Genomic DNA, 17,632 nt, shown 5'->3' on the forward strand with positions numbered 1-17,632 from the left:
AAACAATTATATCAAACCCCACCCCATTACATTTTGTCCCTCATGCTTATATAAAGAATTATTCAAAATGTTCAATTACCAAACTACCCCTCCGACCTTATTGCAATTACCATTTTACCCCTGAACGTACTGCAATTTACCAAACTACCCCATCAGCTATAACCAATTCACCTAATCAATCTCAACCAAAATATAGCCAATATGACCAATTTCTCAACAAATTCAACAACAACTCATATGAACACAGGTGAACAACATCAAATTAATGTGAATGAATTAACCACATTGGGAACCAATCCTGGTTAACTTAGACCAAAAATGGATGATCAAGGAAACAACAATACTAACAACACAATACATGATTCCAACTAAATCAACAAATCAAAAACCAAAACAAACTCAAATTAAATTACTGGATGAACGAACTTCAAACAAAGATGAACATGAATTAAATCTATTTTAACAACAAACATGACAGATTCAAATGATTAAACCAACATATTTCCCTATTACAACTAAATTCTTTTAGACAAATAACAAAACAAAATCGAAGAAGAAACAATTATGAAATTAAACTTGAATCTAACAACATTAACAATTTCTGAAAAATACATAAAACACATGAAACAAATTGAAGAAATAATTAATTAAATTTAAATTTGAACATTAAACTAACAACTTCACATGAACAAACTGAAAAATTAACAAAACAATGAACATGAACAAAACAAAAATCAAACATTTACCGATTTTAGATTCGAGAATATCAAAACAAAATACGGACAAAAATAAAACTCCAAACCCACTAACCGGATCGAAACGACGAACTCGAACTAGGTATGGACTGTTTTGACGAGCCCAACCAAAACTCAAACAAACGTCGGAGACGATCCTAAGAAGCAATTGAAAGAGGTGAAGCAAACGTGAAGCAACAACGATGGGGTCTGTTTGGACGGAGACAAGTGAAGCGAAGCCCCACGTCCATGACCGGAGCTCGGGAACTCGACCACTCAACTTGAGCTTAGACGAAACGAAGGAGATGAAGCAGACGACGCAGCAGTGGAGGTTTGTTTTAGCCTCAGCTGCTCGACGTGCATAGTAGGGTCGTTTGGCTGGGAGCAGCTGCTCGTCGAAGGTCGTTCATGGCGGAGCGACAGTGGCTGGGAACAGCTGCTCGACAACGCCGTAATGCAGCAACAACTGCTCGCTTGACTGGAGCAGTGGTCGTGGTTTTTCGGTGGCGTTTGCTGGTGAGTGACAGTAGGGTCGAGGGGCAGTGACGACGGGGGAAGGTGATGGTGGTGGTTTGGTTGAAGGAGGAAGACGGGGCAGTCGTCGTTTGAAGCTAGAGCTTGAGGGGTTGTTCATGGTGAGGTGCTGCCTTCGACGTGGTCGTGGTGTTGATCCAGTGGTCATGAGGGCGGAGAAGATGAAGAAGAAGCAGCTGGGTCTGGACGTAGCAGAAGGAAGCTGGTACGGGCAGCCATGTGAGCTCGTTATTTTGGAGCAGAAGTGAAGAAGAAGAGAGGGGATGAGGGCGGGTAGTTTAGGTTTTTTTAGGGTTTGGGTTTCTTTTGTTTTTCTTTTGTGTTTTGAAAAAATGAAAAATGAAGAGGGGTTAGGTATTGGGGTTATGGGGCGGACCGGGTCGACCCGTGTGGAGATGGACCGGGTCGAGGGGAAGGTTGGGCATTTTTGGGCTTGTGGTTTACAACTGAAGAAGTGGCCCAATTCCGTTTTTTTGTATTTTTGCTCTCTTTTCTTCTTTTATTTTTCCAAAACTAAATTCTAAAAATCCTTAAATTATTATTAAGGACTAAATTAAGCATAAAATTGTATATTTTGGACATTAAATGCTAAAAATGCAAAAGATGCCTATTTTTGTAATTTTCAATTTTTGTAAGACAAACTTAATTACTAAGTTGTAGAATTAAATCCTACATGCAAAATGCGACATATTTTTGTATTTTTATTAATTTAACAAATAAACATGCACAGACAAATATACAAATAATTACACAAAAATACCACAAAAATTCAAAAAATTGCACACCAAGGAAAATCACTTTATTTTGAAATTTTTGGGAGTAATTCTTTCATAGGGAAAAAATCACGTGCTTACAATCTTATCCAATCTCTGAAGCACGCTAGAATTTCCAAAGCGTTGCTACCCAATGAATGACGGGTATCTCCTAGCTGCTACCTTGCTTGGCTAAATGCACTCTCTGATGCGACTGTTGAAATCGGCACATTTAGCACGTCTCGAGCCATGGCCGAAAGAACAGGAAATTGATTTGAGTTGCTCCTCCACCAACTCAGCGGTAAAAAATCCTTTGTGAGGGGCTCTGGCGACTTTTGCAAGTAGAATTGTAGTTCATCAATATTTCTGCTACTGGTTTGTTGATGCTCTCCTAGTGTAGACCAAATCTGATAATCTTGAACACAATCATCATCATCCATAGTTGTTCCAGATATTGAAGGATTAGTTGAAGGAATATTTGCATCTACGACCGAAGAAGCATCAACAATGTTAGCATAATAATTATATAAAGTTTGTAAATGTGTGTGTAGCTCCGAAATACAAGTGTCAATATCAAGAGTTTCAGTTGGGCCAACATCCATATAAGTATATAAATCTCTAATTAATTGGCGACACTTTATCATTTTGACAGTAGGGTTTAAAATAGCACCAATTAGGTAAATATAGGAAATTAGGTAGAAATACTTTTTAAACTTATCTAGCATAGATTCAACAACAGTAGCATATCCTTCTTTCTGCTTCAAATTATGTAGTAAAAGAGAAATTTCAGCAATATTAACTAAACCATTTGAAATGGTAGGATAATAAGCTCCAGAAAACTCAAGTGTAGCCACATAAAATTTTTGTAAAAATTGTATAACATCATGAATGACTTCCCAAGTTCTAGATGTTAACAAACGGTTAGGATTGGTACAATGAGAATTAGCAACTTCAGTTATAGGCATTCTATATTTATAACAACATCTTAAGAACAAATAAGTATAATTCCACCTAGTAACTATTTCTTCAGGCATGAGTCTTGGTTTTAGTCCATAGTGTACACATTTTTCCTTAAATGCATTTAATTTAGCACTTCTATTATTTCCTTGAATTACACCAACAACTCTCCTAACTAAAGTAATTTCATCTCTAAATAATTCAAGGCCACTCTTCACAATCAAGTTATAAATATGACATGCACATCTAACATGAAATATTTCAGGAATTGGTGGGTGTAGATGCAATTTTAATATTGTAATAGTAGCAATGTTGTTAGAAGCATTATCAAATGACATACACAAAACTTTTTCTGCAAGATTATAAAATATAGCAACTTCATGTATAGTATTACTTATAAATGCACCAGTATGACTTTGATCTTCATCATATTTAAAAACAATAATACATTTTTTCATACAAAAATTATCATCTATCCAATGGCATGTAACAGTCAAATAATCATTTCCATTCACAACACGACCAATATCAGAAGTAAGAGAAACTTTAGAAGGAAGACTTGCGAACAAATAACGTATATATGTCTGATATTGTCCAAAAAGCCTAAAGATATCAGCTCTACAAGTACTTCTAGGAATACCTTTAAACATAGGGTTATAAATTCTTTGAATATAAGTAACAAGATACGGTGAAGAAGCAAAACTAAAAGGTAAACAACCTAAAACAATCATTTTAGCTAATTCTTCTCGATCTTTCTTAATATCGTATTTCCCAAATAACCTACCAGTACTCGGGTTAAGTCTTTGTTGCCCAGATAACTCATCTACTCCCCATTCAAGAGGGTGTTTCTCTTCCATATGCCTACGAAGTTGACCCATTCCCCCTCCTTTACCGGGCTCATGTTTATAATGTTCACTTCAAATTTTACATTTTACATATTTTTTTTGATCTTCTAGTCTTTCAAAAAACATCCAACACTTACTTCTTAATCGTCGATTCTTCTTAATAGGGAGAGGAGGCCTACTTGTTGCACTTGCACCCCTAACATTTTGAGTTTAACTAGCATTACCAGGTGTAGGTGGTGGTGTGTCAAGATTATCGGGTGATTGAATATCATCTAACAAAGCATCTAAATCATCATCTACACCATAATTTTCTTGCATTCGCTCATAATCTACATTTAAATTTTCAGGTGAACTTTCAGAAATATGTGTAAAACTACTAGAAGAACCAACACCACCTCTTGTTCTTTTTGAAGTTTTCTTACTACCACCTCTAGTGCACGCTTTTTTGGCCGCTCTAAGTAAATCTATTATATAAATTAAAGTAAGAAATTAAAGTAAGAAATTAAATTAAGAAATTCAAGTAAGAAATTAAATTAAGAAACTAAATTAAGAAACTAATTAATAAAATAAGTGTACACCAAATAAGAGAAAGAGATGGAACGAGTGTACCGGGATTCCTTATGCCGCACTAATTTTGAATTTTTGATATCAAAATTCAAACTTCAATTGATAGACCGAAACTTGATAGTTGATAATACTTGAATACTTGATAATTGATACCTCACTTCACTTGAATAATTAATATTTGATAATAATAATTTTGTAATGACTAAAATAAATAATTGATGAAACTTGAAATAATAAATAATTGAGAATTTGATACTTGAGAGAGAATTAGAGTAATAAGAGAGTGAATTTGTGAGAAAAAATGAAGAAGAAGGGGGGCTATTTATAGATTTTGGGGTGGGAGGGCTATATTATTAATGAGGGGGCCGAAATTGGCCATTTCTGCAATTTCTGGCCGTTCCCCAACGGTCATTTCTGAATTTGACCGTTGGGAACGGTCCAATATAATTAAAAAAAAAATTCAAACGGAAACCGGGCTGCTAACGGGCTGCAGCCCGTGTTCAGCCCGTTAAGGAAATTCGGGTTTAACGGTTTCAGGGCACCGTTAGTCTAAACGTGAACATACACAACCCGGCCCTCGTCCCAACCCGTCCCAACGTGAACAGTAGCGGGCTGAACCGGGCTAACCCGGGTTGAAGCGGGCTAAAAACGAGTCAGCCCGGCCCGATAAACACTCGTAGTTGAGGCTCCTGCTGATGATGTTGCTGCTGATATGGCAAGTGGCATGCATGAGACGGACATGCCGTCTTACAACCTTGGAATTTATCGCACTCCAGTGCCATCGCAGGTGACCCCATCGGGTCAATTATTGATCATGGGCTCGGATATTCAAGGAGTGGATTGGGGTAGATACTTTCCAGACCCGTCTACCACTGATGAGGATCGACCGACCCGAGAATTTTATAGTGGGTGATCACAGCAGACTCAACCTAAGGATGAGTGGGCGCTAATACCTTTACCCAATAGCGATATCGGGGTCGATTTTCCACAGGGAACTTCAAATTGGAGTCGAGTATTTGTATGGTCTAGGATAGTATTTTAGCTCATAATTGATCTTCTAACATTTTTGGTTTTCTTTTGTTTAAGAGCTACAATTTATCAACTACAGTTGTAAAACTAGGTTATGCTAAAATTATGATTCTAAATTGTATGCAAGATAGATAAAAACACTAGGGATGCAGCATTTACCTAGGTGGTCCACTAACGGGTAGAAATTTCTAATGCAAGAATGACAAATATGGGGCTTATGTTATAACCGTTGCACCTTTTACACACTCTCACACCTCTCGGTAGAGAGAGTGATTTTGCCCAATTGACTCTCTCGAGACCAATCGGGTAGGCTAATTTGCCCAAGCAACTTATGGTTCAAGTTGGGTAATTACTCTCTCGAGGTCTAACCCGTTAATTGGGACTACCATTCTCATGGGTCCATCCCGGATTCCTTGTTGGAGTTAATCTTGAGGTCATAGACTCTCTTTCTCAAGGAGAGTCAAGACCCACTAAGCTAGACTTAGTGTTTGCAACCACCAAATCTTAGTGAAAACTTAAGATTAATCCAAATAGCAAACACCCACATCATTCATGCACTAAACAATCACACCCATCAATTTCCCACACTAGGGTTGAGCCACAACCCTAGCTAATGGGTTTAGCTAGACATAGTAGTAACAAAAATCAAAGAAATAATAGATGAAATTGACATAATAGTTAACTACAATGTTAATCTACTTGATTCCCCTTTAAAACTAGAAGAAATGGCCCAAAATAGGCTGATAATAGGGTAACACGAGTTCAGCTGCTCTCTACTCTCGAACTGCCTTTTTCCCCAAAAAAACCCATACTAAAAAGTAAAATGTTCTATTTATACTTCACAGGAAAAACCGGACAAAAATACCCCTGAGGGTCTGGCGCGGACCGCACACAAATGACGCGCGATCGCGTAGGGCTCTGGGTCTTCATTACTTGCAACTGGTACTGGGGGGCGCGGACCGCACAAAAATGACGTGCGGCCGCATGAACTTCATCCACGCGGACCGCACTGATTAGGTGCGCGGCCGCATGATCTTTTGTCTCGAGTGATTGCTTCTCTGATTCTCTTAGGTGCGGACCGCACAAAAAGGGACGCGGACCGCATTGGAACTGGGTGCGGACCGCGCGAGAAGAGGCGCGGACCGCACAGCTTATCTTAAAAATATCATGGCCTCTGAACTTTCCTGCGCGGCCGCGTGGCAAAATAGTGCGGTCCGCGCAGGTTGAACTTGGATATGCCCAGCTTCTGAACTCTCCTGCGCGGCCGCGTGACAGAACAGTGCGGACCGCGCAGGGCCTTTTTATCCCCCCTTTCAGTTGTCTCTTGACACTCGACAGATTTCACTCCTTTTTGAGCTGATCTTTAGTATTTGTCATCTTGTCGCTCAAACCTGCAATCAAGTGTCATTTGTAAGCATTTTGGGACTATATATGGCAATAAATGCACAAAGCTCAGGTAAGAATGGGTATAAAAAACATGCAGAAATCGCAGTTATCAGTGGGCGCCGACTGAGTTATGGCTCCACATCACATGCGCAGGTATGAGTTTATTAGTATTGAATTTGAATTTGTTTTAACTGTAACTTATTTATTTTCTTTAACTTTATTAATTTTCTTTTTAAGGCTTCATCCGATGCTGCGACAGATGACTACATTCAGGATCCAGACATGATGATGGTAAGAAAATATAAATTGTTGTGAATTGTTCTGTAGTTTTCTGTACTAAGTTTCATATTATTATGTAGCCTTCTATTGGACCTGACAACACCACCGATACATGTCATCCTGCGCCGCATCCGGCTATAAGGAGACGACTTGATAGTGATGATCCTGATAGCGCACCCGGGTGGGAGGGGATGCGCCTCAGGCCAGCGGCTGCATTGAGACACACTGAATGCGGGACACATTGATTCGGCCTTCCTTTTTTTTAGTTGGTGTAAATAATATTTTTGTATACATTAACAGCAATATTTAATTGAATATACCCATTACTTTTTTTAGTTCCCCATTCGTTTGATAGTTTCATATAACAACACAAGCACTTAAACTTAACTTTCACTTCAATTAAAATAAAATTTAGTACGACAAACAAGAAAAACATTACTACAAGCACAAACACAAACATAGCAGGCCAACATAATAAAAATACATGAAATATGAAAAATACACTAAACACATACATGCCAATGTTTAGCCCCGGTTGCCATTTATTCTCCGCTCCAACCACTTAAATCGTTCTACCAGTTGTTCTTTTTCTTCTTCTACCTCTTTCAGTTTCGCCTTCACCTCTGCAAGTTCCCGTTTATATTTTTTTTACGTTCCTTTTGTGCTTCACAATTCCATTGTGTTTTCCATTTTTCTTTTCTCACTCCTTCAGTTTCGCCCTCAAGTCTGCATTAATTTTATTGCTTTCATTTTCATGTTCCGTTGTCTTAAACACACATTATGAAGATATTGCAGTTGTTCTCTGTAGCATTCCTGATAACATGGTTCATCAACCCATTCCTCAAAATCACAAATAGGTTCGCCGGGAACCTTGTAAAACTGGTTCATATAGTGCCAGTAGCGGTGTCCAACTTCACCACCGTCCCAATAATTTTGCATCAAGCATGCTTTTCCACACTTTCACTTTGGTGGACGAAGAGGTTGAGCCATTTGTGAAATATTTGCTTTTAGTAAAAAAACCTTATTTTTAATGAAATATTTGCTTTTAGTAAATTTTGAGCACACAAAATAACTACAATGAGCCCGTTATTTATAGACGAGACAACACCCACATAATGTAGTGTTTAACCGGGCTAAATACATAACGTACTATGTAATGGCGCTATATTTTGTGTGTTAAATATCATAATGTTGACAAGACAATTTTATGTCAGTTGGTCAGCTTTTTCAGTTTGACAAGACAACACACACATAACGTAGTGTTTAACCGCGCTAAATGCATAACGTACTATCTAATGGCGCTATATTTTGCGTGTTAAATATCATGATGTTGACAAGACAACTTTATATCAGTTGGTCAGCTTTTTCAGTTCGACAAGACAACACACACATAATATAGTGTTCAACCGCGCTAAATACATAACGTACTATCTAATGGCGCTATATTTTTCGTGTTAAATATCATGATGTTGACAAGAGAACTTTATGTCAGGTGGTCAGCTTTTTCAGTTCGACAAGACAACACACACAAAACTGTATATTTAACCGCGCTAAATATACAGATAATTTTATTAAATTATTATTTAAATAGGTAAAATGGGAAAGTACAAATCATAATTAACAAGCATAATTTTATTTCATAAATCTTGCAACATAGACATAACAACTAATTATTACAACATTAACTCATGGGTAGTTAGGTATACTAGAAGAACACCCACCACGAGCTTGATTAGTTTTGCCACCCAAACCAGCTGAAGGACATTTATGACGGTCATGTCCTGTTTGCGAACATATACCACATTTGCGCGCATAAACGGTATCACTAACATCCATTTGGTTCCGTATATGTGTTTTCTTCTGCACCTGTATTTTACACAAATAGGACTTGTTATACACCATTTTAAATGGTTCCGGAGGCCAATAATGCTCAGCACCCACTAACTGCAACTGACCACTATATGTGTTTAGGTACTTGGAAATACTATATTGTTGATCAACATAGTTGGTCTCCGCATAACCAACACGTTGAAAACACTTGATGGCATGTGAGCAAGGCATGTGGTAGATGGACCATTTCCCACTGGAGCATAACCTTGCAGATTCATTTATAGTATGTACATTATTACCCCGATTATTATGGATAGCGGTGCGAACTTCAAAAACACCTCTTTCGTTATCATACTGCAAAATAAATGCCAATGTGCTCGCCGTCTGTATTTCTCAAATCTCTGCATCGACACTGGCATAAATTTAACACCCCTTTCTATCAATTCCGTTGCAACTGCAGACCGTTCAACAAACATCTCCGCCATCTGCTTGAACGACATCCGCACTATGGCTGTGACGAGCAATCCTCTTGCCGACTTCAATAACCCGTTGAAGGACTCTGACAAGTTTGTAGTAAGAATTCCCCATCGTCTGCCACCATCCGCATGCAAAGACCACTTTTCCGAGTGATGTCACATTAACCAACAATAGGCTGCCTCGTCTTCTTGCCTGATAGAATCCATATGCCTCCGGAATTTATGCTGTTGGTGGTCTGTTACTGCTATCCACATCAAATCATGTAGATCCTTGTTAGGATGTGCCTTCTAGAAATTGGCCTTAAAGTGCCTCACACAGTAACAGTGGTATGCATAAGGTTCTTGCCATGCAGGCAAGTTCTCCACAGAACTTAATATACCACTGTGCTGATAAGATATTAGACAAATACCTAAACGCTGTTTGACAACGTGCTCTTTCAGGTGGTTCAAAAATAGCGTCCACGTCTCTGTGCTTTCATTGGCACAAACAGCAAAAGCTAGAAGAAATATCTGTCCATTAGCATCCACTGCCACCGCTATCAATAGCTTGATATCGTACTTTCCATAGACATGAGTTCCGTCTACGGATATTGCGGGCCGGCAATGCAAAAAACCATCAATTGCTGGCTTAAATGACCAGAACACGTAATTGAATATGTATTCTGGTGTTCCCAGACTCCGCTCAAGCTTCCATTCAACAACTGTCCCGGGGTTAAAGTGCTACAGTGCGACCATGTACTTTGGTAGAGATACAAATGACTTATCCCAATTACCGTAGACAATTTCAAACGCTCGTTTGCGCCCGAGAAATGCCTTTCTTTTCGTAATGGTATGGCCATATTCCTGGTGGACTGATGTAATGCACTCTTTGATTTTATACCTTATGGACGCTTCGAGGTGCAGAATAAGTACAAGAGAAATCAAGTCAATATCCAAGTTGAAGTGATTCCCGTTGAATGTGTCCATTTCGCATGTGTGGATGGGAATGTATTTACCCACTTTCCACATACCTGTGTTCTTCTTGGTAGCACGCAACATCCAATTACATGGCCAAAACCACCTACGGCAAACAGCCTTGTATACCATTGGACTTGACTCCCATACCTGCATCTCACTACACTCTTTTACGTTGTGCATTTTACAAGCCCTACTTATGCACGCTTTATCATGAAAAAGCATTCCTTTTGCAAGCACCGTTGGTTTAGACTCATCCCACATTGCTGTCCGGATTTCATCAAAATCCCTTGTGATAGCTTCCACATCCGGCACGGTTGGCAAGTTATCAATGTAAGGAATCTCCCTTGAATGAAAAGGCACTTCAGACTCGTACACTCTTCGTCTAGGGGGGTCTCTCTTCAAATCAGGTCCTTCCTCCTCATCCTGCGCATCACCATCCTCACGAGGAAAGGGTGTCTCATCTCCGGATTCATCGGCATTGTTATCGTAATCACTGTTCCGTTCCTCACTCTGTACATCTGCCAGATCCCGATGAAATACATTGTTTTTGGGCAATTAAGTGAGTACGGGTGGTTCAACTTGCTTGTTTTCACTGCACAACCAACAAAAATATAACCTACTGAATTAATAAATGCTTTCCATATGGCTATATCACTTCACTTACAAGTCGTAATGTGATGAAATTCCATGATAGACGTTTTCAATTAGGTGATGACTACCGGATGAGCCATTTGTAAAATTCATATCCGGCCAGTACCCCCTATTAAATATATGAGCGTTAATACAAATTCAATACACCAAAAAATACACATAATTAACACAAATGAAAATTGAAGTTTACCACTCGTCTTGTGAATTATGGAAAGCAGGGTATAAATTATTTTCTCGCTGCTCATTCGCCGGCAGTGATAAGTTTAAATCAAGGAAAACTCTTTCATCCGGAACCTGTCCGGCAAAAACTGCTCTAGAATAACCACCCGATGACTGGGGGTTATCTCTACTACGCACAACCTCATTTTTTAGAACGTCTTCGACCTTCACGTACATCTCCAACATTGTGATTACAAGAAATTTCCAGCATTCATCCGGAGTCCTCAGAAAATCACTCAAAGTTTCATCATCGTCGATGTTAAACTCCGAGTAAAAAGCAACCCCTTGCGGAGTGACAGAATACGAATATCTTCCGGTTACTTTAAGTATCACTGAACGTTTCCTCAGACTCATTTTTTTGCATAACAACGATATCAATTTATCGTACTCCATTGTAAGTGGCAATTTAACATGACACTGAGCAGGTAAACGTAGCCCACAGAGTTATTCTCCATCATAATCTCACCCCCCAATATAATGAAACTCTTATTCTACGCTTTTCAGACATAATGAAAAAATGCTAGAGAAATTAACAACAATAAACGTTTCAAAAAGAGTATGGAAATGGCTAGCCGGGAAATTTCTACGCTATACATCTTTTGAATGAATTTCTATACAATCCTAACCTCTTTATATAGGAAATGGCTAGCCCGGATTTTTTTTATATAGCGCCCAAAAAGTGAGCACTATACGCTTTTGAATTATTGAAGTCATGAATTATTGGTGGGGCCAGGAAAAAGGTGCATAGCGCCCAAATACTGGACGCTATACATAAAGTTTTATGTATAACGTCCAGTATTTGGGCGTTATACCTATTAGTGTCAGCTTTCTTTGTATAGCGCCCAAATACTGGGCGCTATACATTAACGGCACAGTTAACATTAATGTATAGCGCCCAGTATTTGGGCGCTATATATAAAAATGTCATCTTTTTTTTACACCTATTAAGGTGCTACTTGTCCAAAAGAATCACATTTTGGTTCCGGACTCCAGGAAAGGTTGGGATTCTGAATCTACCTGGAATTTGAGGTGTGATTTGTTACACCTCATGTTTTTATATGTGAAAATACGCCATAAATAAAGTGATGGAATTTCGGAAATGAGATGTTGCATCCCGCATTTTTCATACGATAAGGTTTTGTCTTAAGTTATCGACGTAAGTTCGGGAATGAGATTATTTTGAGATTATAAGCATTATGCTATTTTAAACACGTGATGAGTAAATTCGTGAAGGAGAAAGGGTAAGCAAATCAAAAGAAATGAATCTCGTCGAAATTTGACATTTTGGGATAAAATACGATCCGAGCTAAAATACCCGATATTTATGGACTAGTACCATGCAAGGTACCACATGACCATGATAGTGAGGTGTATAAGGTTTGTTAAAAGTGAGTAATATTTTAAGTAATTCGAGATAATTCTTAATTATGTGGATAATTAGTTAATTACTGAATTAGTGGGGATTAATGAGTTAATTAAGGAATTAGGCGGATGATTTTTAAATAAGCCTTATAACCATTTATGTGGCAGCCATAGAGGTCTTGAATGATGACTCTTAATTTCATATGAAAGGTGCCAAAGATGGGAGAAATTATTGGCCAACTAAGCCATAAAGTGGGGTCCACTCCTAAAGGTTAAGAAAACCTTTCCAAATTCATTTTCTAGTCTCTACAATGACATGAAAGCTTCAGCAACTCAATCAACATGTTAGCAACATGAGTTTTGCTACAAAAATCACATGACACTACGTTATGTTATAGCGACGGGATTTTGCGATTCTAAAGGAGTACGGTGCAATCTTTCTCAAGAATATCATATGGATTTCCCCCAACTTCGATCTGCCGATACGTGTTGTCGGAATTAACAGGTGTTAAAGGGATTGTCAAGAGAATCGGTTCAGGTATGTTAAGGCTATCCCTTCTTTCTTTTGGCATGATCTATACGACACGAACGAAATAAGCAAATACACAGTTTCCATAAATGAATCTATTCATAGAAATACTAGAGATGCTTATGTTCTTGATTCCCCATGTGTCATATTATTATATCATCTGTTCATGAGTCTCAGCAAATACGTAAGTTGATAAAGTTTATTTCATAATATTACTCGAAGGCATAATGGTCTTATGACATTCCAAGAGATTTGATTGACGTACTTCTCATGCATTGCATTCATGTACATTGATCCATGACCAGGTGATGTTATATACGTGGGATATGAGAAAAGGTTATGGCGTTATATACGCACCACCACCTGATCAGCTGGTATACGTTGATGATTTGCGTACAGTGGCGGAGATGATATGATGGGATGCCCTCAGAGGCTTGATGATGTTATGAACGCATATACCCCTACATAGTATGAAATTTATAAGCATATGCACGATATTATAATATTAAATAATTTACAGAGTTATTCAGATATACATGTTGAGTCTTTTACTCCATGTTTCTCTCTTGTCTACTAGTTACTAATTTTTATTCCTTACATACTCGGTACATTGCTTGTACTGACGTCCCTTTTCCCTGGGGACAATGCGTTTCATGCCCGCAGGTCCTGATAAACAGGTCGAGAGTCCTCCAAGTAGGCTATTAGCTCAGCGGAAGGTGTTGGTGCGCTCCATTTGCTCCAGAGTTGCTTCTTTGGTTAGTATGATTAGTACATCAGATTGGTATGGTGGGACCATGTCCCGACCTTTATGATATTATGTATTCTTAGAGGCTTGTAGATAGATATCATGTACGTAAAAGATTGTATGGCCTTGTCGGCCTATGTTCAGTATACAAGTGGATATTTGGTTTTATAGGCCCGTATGTCTTATGCATAAGTTGGTATCTCACATTATATTCTACTTATATCACGGCAGCCTTCCAGCTCAGTTATCTACGATAGTATGATACGTTTTGTTGGTACTCGATTGAGTACGGTACCAGGTGCCCGTCGCGGCACATCGGTTTTGGGTCGTGACACGATTTGTCTCAAACTTGCATAGCAAAATTAACTGGAAAATTCTTAAAACGGGAACAAAAATTTCCAACTATAGTACATGTCAACGGTGTTTGATGACAGGAATAGATTTTTACGCCTCAAACTAAGGACCCGTTTGGCCATAAATTTTGCCAAGATAAATTTGAATTTTATTTGACAAATACATGTTTGGCCATAGATTTTGCCTATATTTTGGCAAAATCTCAAATCCCAAATCCCAAAACCAACTCAATAGCTGGTTTTGGGCCAAATCCCTAATAATACATGTTTTTCCAAAATAAATTTGGGAAATATGTTTTGAAAATGTATGTCCAAACACACTCATCTTCAAACTAAATTTCACCCAAATCAGATTTTTTAAAATAAATTTGGGAATGTATGGCCAAACGCTAGCCAAGTAAGTTGAGGTCGATTATTTAAATCTTAATTGTTCATATCATTCAATTTAAATTCATTTCAATCCAACATTATAAGAGTTAGAGAGTGGATTTATATTTAAAAGAAGGATGCGATCACTTTATTCTCTAGGTATGGCATAAAGAAGGATAAGGTTGCGTACAATGAACCTTTGTGGTCCGGCCTTTTTCTGGACTCTGTGGATAGTGGAAGCTTAGTGCAACAGGTTGCCTTTTTATGTAAGACAAAGAAGATTATGTGAGATCTGCCTTATGTCTTGGTGAGATACGGGTTCGATCGAACTCAGTATCTTATTTGGTCCAAACTCTGCATTTGTTTTAAAAATTCTATTACATATGTATAAATTTTAATTTAAAACCTAGTAATTTAAATATACTATAATCTCGAACCATAAAATTTAAATACTGGCTCCGCTCCTTCTTAAAGAAACAAAGCTGAAGATGTAAGTTAAGTCGTACAAAGCTCAAAGCTGCAAGATAAGTCGTCATCTCCTAATTTATCCTGTGAATCAAACCAGTGTAATCAAACTCATTTTACCTTATGTATCAAGCTCGTACAATTCTCCAAATCTAAATTTCATAAATTCAATACCTCCTAAACCAAATATAAAGAAATGTCAAGCAAATAACGGAATTTTAAAAAAAAAAAAAAAAACAGGAAACTGAAACAAGTGAGTGTGATAACATGACGAAAAGACAAGTGGAGGAAATTGAAACACGAAAGCAAAAAGGAAATATGCAGTCTACCATTGGACAAATCTTATCTCTTTATTAAATTTCCTTGTGCTTATTGGAAAGTGAAGTAGATCTGGGGATTTCTCTATTTAATTTTTCGTCTCTTTTTGCCTCCTTTTTGTTATTTTCCTCATCCTATCATATCTCATAACATTAATTATAGAACCAGGAAAGTCCAAATGTCAATGATGTTGCTGTCATGCACGTGGCAAAATTTACCACTAGTATTCCAATTTTTCATCCTTGATAAAATTTGTGGAATTTCTTTTTACCCTTTTACATGTTAGTACTTTTTTTTCCCTTTCTGTTTTAGCACTTTCTTTATCTAACTTTGAAATTGTTGAGCAAGTGGTACTATTATATTTCTGCAGGGAAATAGCAAAATTTGTTTCTACAAGTAGATCTACTGAAAAAAAAACATACAAGTTGTTGCTTTATGATTGACGCCTGTATTTTTGAATCAGTCTTATGATTATTTATGGCATATATGACAGCACCATCTTTCTTGAAGTTCTCCTACTTTTGTTTGCTAATAGTAATAGGTCATCCTACCAAGAAAAGGGCATTTTGGAATCTACCTGCCCAAATAAGTTTATTCACTCAAGTAAAGCTGCTCTCCAAATATATATATATATATTATATAAATTATACAAATTTTATATACTTTTTTGACTATCAAATAAAAATAATTTTAGCGGGGGCTAAAAGAGAAAAAAACCCTTTTAGGTGGTTGATGGGCTATGACTATATATTAAAAAAGGAAAATTTTACCTCTTATAGCAAAAGTATATACCCTTTTTATTATAAACCAAAATTATTTTAAAATATTATTTTCTATAACTACCTTTTATATTTTATAGCAAAATAGGTATTTATTGTATATACTACCATTGAAGCATGAATAACGCTATTTATGTTCTTCCTCTCTCTTTCTTTCAATTAACACAAGATTATCTCTCAGATTTTTTCTTCTTTCTTTCTCTCTTCCTTCTCTCTCTCCGAGCAACTCAAGCCCTAATATTGATGGCCGACGAGAAAGAAGAATCTCTCTCTCTTTAAGCAACTCAAGATACACGCCCTAGTATCGATGGCCGACGAGACATTAGAATAGAGTAAAAGGCAGTTAGAAAACAGAAAATAGTGAATATTTCGAACGGAAGAAGCAATGTGATGAACTCTTATCATAAAATTGTTGTACATATCCGGCGAACTTTCGTCTCTTCTTGGACGGAAAACGCCATCTCCGACGAACTTTATTCTCTTTTTTGCTATTTAGTCACATACAATGATACAAATACATTGTATTCTGTACAAATTCACTCAAACACATTTTTTTTATATAAATATATTTTTTTGCTTGTATTTATGTATTTCGAAGATCTGTATTTTTTCAATACAACTGAATACACATGTATTCATGCATACTATATACAATATACATGAATACAACGTACAAACATCCAAACACACTGAATACTAACATTAAAATAGAACAGAATATAAACAGTGAATACATTTAATTTTAAAATAGTGAAATACAGTAAAATACATTAAATACAAATAGAAATACAGTGAATACAATCAATGAAATATATTGAGTACAACAGTAATAACATGTATTAGGAATAACTAAAATACTGTTAATACAAATACATTTGAATATATTGAATATAAAATAGTGAATACAGTAAATACAAACGTTGAATATAATGAATGCAACAATAAATAAAGAATAGTGAAACACACTAAATACAAAAGTTAAATACAACAGTTATATACAACTGAAAAATTATTCTAATTAATTGGGTTGATAATGAGACATGTTAGAATAGATTTTGTTGAGTTATATTAAGAGTGTATCACGCTAATTGATATTATTTCCGTTATTAGACACGCGAACATACCTATTTTTAAGGTGATTGTCGTTAATATATTCATGAACACATGGCGCGAATACATTTGAAACATGGGCGTACAACTGGACTGCCCTAATTTTAGGCGCTTTTTGCTGCTGTATTCATGAATATAACAGCACAAATACAGCGAATACACTACCGTAACAACTGAATAGTAACTACAGGAAATAATTATGTATATAATAGCTATAAGAAGTTAATAGCCACTAAATAATAATGGTTACTGAAAATTCCCCTAGAAGAAATGGTAGAACACATTGAAATGGCAATTCGTGAATTGTGCACTACTTATTCTACAATATTTCATGTTTTAATTATGGAACATGGTTCCACAACTAGCACTAAGTGTAGTTATGCAAT

This window comes from Nicotiana tabacum, chromosome 5 (genome assembly GCF_000715075.1).
Source record: "Nicotiana tabacum cultivar K326 chromosome 5, ASM71507v2, whole genome shotgun sequence".
Taxonomy (NCBI): Eukaryota; Viridiplantae; Streptophyta; class Magnoliopsida; order Solanales; family Solanaceae; genus Nicotiana; species Nicotiana tabacum.